Consider the following 3,349-nt stretch of genomic DNA (forward strand, 5'->3'; position numbering starts at 1 on the left):
AGAGAGAGAGAGAGAGAGAGAGAGAGAGAGAGAGAGAGAGAGAGAGAGAGAGAGATAGAGAGAGAGATAGAGATAGAGAGAGAGAGAGATAGAGAGAGAGATAGAGAGAGAGAGAGAGATTTCTACATATGCACCATGTACTAGAGGTGCATGGTCTAAAATTTAATAAAAAAACCAATTTGATTATATCGACCCTGGTCCTCATCTGTCATTTGCTTAAACCGACACCGAAAGAAAATGAAAGGAAAGAAATCTCAGATCTTAAAGAATTACGCAATATATTGCAAAGAAATATATCGAGAGCGTTAACAATTCTACCAGATCTTCTCGCTATGACGAGTCAATTAAAGATTGTACAATTGCACATTCAACTGAGGAATTACTCCCTACTATAGTGTATGTTTATTGTATTTTAACAAGAACGAAAAGTGACAGTAATTTTGAAATTTCATGCATACATGCACGCGTACATACATACACACATACGTGCATACATACATACATTGTCGACAGATGAGATGCGGATCTTCTCAGTATTGAAAACCCTTATGCTCAAATGATTCGAAATTGAATCCCGGTGTCTTTCTAGAGCTCAAATCATACTGTTATTGTCAACTTCTCTATCTGCATAATTGCTTCCACATCTGGTCAGCTTGATTTCTCTTAAAGCCACTCTTTACCCCGCAGAATTGTTCCCCCATAAAGACATTGGAGCCTAAGTACGAATCATTTGAGCGCTAAGTGTTTTCTATACCGAGAATATGCATGTATATATCTCTGGATCTCATCTGTTGTCTATATACCCGTTTCTTGGATAAACAATTCTTGGACACATGTAAAAGAATATCCCAATTCCCCGTAACGATCTCTACATGGAACCCACACAACTGAAAACAAACGACTTCATATCTCGTTTGTACTCTTTTTATTCTGTCTAATAGGGCTTACGCATGCCTTATTATTATACATATCTATATGTTTATACTTAGATATTCATCGTCTGAAAGTTTTCAGTCTTTGTATGCATGTATGTATGTATGTATGTGCGTGTGTATGTATGTATGTATGTATGTATCTATGTACGTACGTGAGAGAATGAAATATGGAATTCACGAGACTCTTTATCATTCATATATTATTCTGGTGAATACCAGCCTCATGGGTTCCATTTTCTTTCTCTCATATCTTTATAAGCTCTATGGAATCCCTGATGTAAACCAGTGGCATATACCTCCATATTGTTGATGAAATCAGGTAGCCGAATACTGTAAATGGCATCCTACAATATGTATACACAAATTCAAAATCATGTATATGTTTGTGTTTGCGTGTGTCTGTGTGCGAGTGTATGCATAGATATGGATATGTAAATATGCACATGTGCATACATACGTATGTGATGTGTCTATATACATACATGTATATATATGTGTGTGTGTATGTGTGTGTGTGTGTGTGTATGTATGTGTGTGTATGTAAAGACATATACACGCGTACACTCGTGCATATACACCTACATAGACGCGCATACTGATTTCTCTTACAATTATAATTTCTGAAATAGTGGTTTTCTCGTTTTCTCTTTCCCTTTCACCCCTTCTTTTAAACCCTTTCTTCCATCAAAATTTAGACTGTGAAACTGAGATTTCTCCTTTCCTCTCAGTGTCTCTCCTCACGCCAAAATTTCATACTTTTGTCCAAATGCCGACTCCAAAAGCTAGCATGAGCTCAATCTTAAACCTACATGACATTAGTTATCTTACTTCTATTTTTAAAATCAATCTAATAATGTGTTATATAATTAACATCGTTTGTTATTTTATACTCTGTACACAGCATAGCCACCGTGAAGTTACCGAACACTTCTTGGTAATTTTTCTCTGATATGTTGCGCCATTCTCTTTAAACCAATAAAAATATTCCACATACATCAATAATCTTGCGTGATAGTTTTGCTCCTCCATTGAACGTTTCAGTAAGCTTCTTCTTCGTCTACTTCCAGTTCACTCCATGCTAGTTGAACGGCAATAATTACATAGCCTATTATACCCAATGTATCTGTGACGTCAGAAATTCGATTAAATGATATTTTTATGCCAAATTTCCATATCAAATTTCTTTATAGTTTATAAAATGATATGTTTATTTTTCTTTCCTGAAATTGCTTTTAATATTCATGAAGATATTTCCCAATGAACAACACGGCCATTGTATACTTCTTTATTATTTGTCTTTATCTTGTGACGACGCTGACTCACCGCCTTCAGGAATTTTACCTAATCAAATTGACTAAAGGTTTTTATCTAGTTCATATATTATGAATTTCTGTTGAAGATATCACACCACCGACATAAAGGTATATAACTTTCGCAGGATAAGTCTCGTAATGTAAATAATTGTTTGACTCATCACTCTGGCTCGTCTATCACTGGCGGAACTCACACACACACACACACACACACACACACACACACACACACACACACGCACAAACACACACACATACAAGTATAATCACGCACATATACACATGCATGCATATATATATTCTTTGACTCTTTCACTTATATCAGTCATTTGACTGCGGCCATGCTGGAGTTGAACAATTCGACCCCAGGACTTATTCTTTGTAAGCTTAGTACTTATTCTATCGGTCTCTTTTGCCAAACAGCTACATTACGGGGATGTAAACACACCAACATCGGTTGTGTGTGTGTGTGTGTGTGTGTGTGTGTGTGTGTGTATAAATAGTAACAATAAATGGATCAAAACGCATATAAATAATAGTTCCTTTAATTCCAACATATCTTTCAAAATATATGTGCACTCTACTTCAAAGAAGTAAGAGCTGCTGGAATTGCACATATATTCATCGTCAGGGAATATGTTTTGGAATAGAGTGCACATATATTTTGAAACATATGTAGGAATTAAAGGGACTATTATTTATATGCGTTTTGCTCCATTTATTATTATTATTCAGATCTACTCAAAATGCATCGCTTTAACTTGGTATCTCTACCTATAAAACGGGTGTGATAACCTGTTTCTTTTCTGTGATTTTTGCTACCCATGGTAACTATTAACATATTTACATTGTCAATGTTTTTTAAACTGAGATAATATTAATATATACATAAACTAATATATATATATATATTTGAAGATAAGCAACAAAAATTCAATAGGTTTGTTGCTTAACTTCAAATTTTATTCACCAAATCTCTTGATTTTGTTTTTGGTTTTTATCCTACCAAATTCTGGTGCCTCAAACATTTTAAGTACCACATTTAATCTTTTGATTAAATCTATATTATTATTATTATATATATATATATATTTATATATA

This window comes from Octopus bimaculoides, chromosome 17, assembly GCF_001194135.2.
Source record: "Octopus bimaculoides isolate UCB-OBI-ISO-001 chromosome 17, ASM119413v2, whole genome shotgun sequence".
NCBI lineage: Eukaryota > Metazoa > Mollusca > Cephalopoda > Octopoda > Octopodidae > Octopus > Octopus bimaculoides.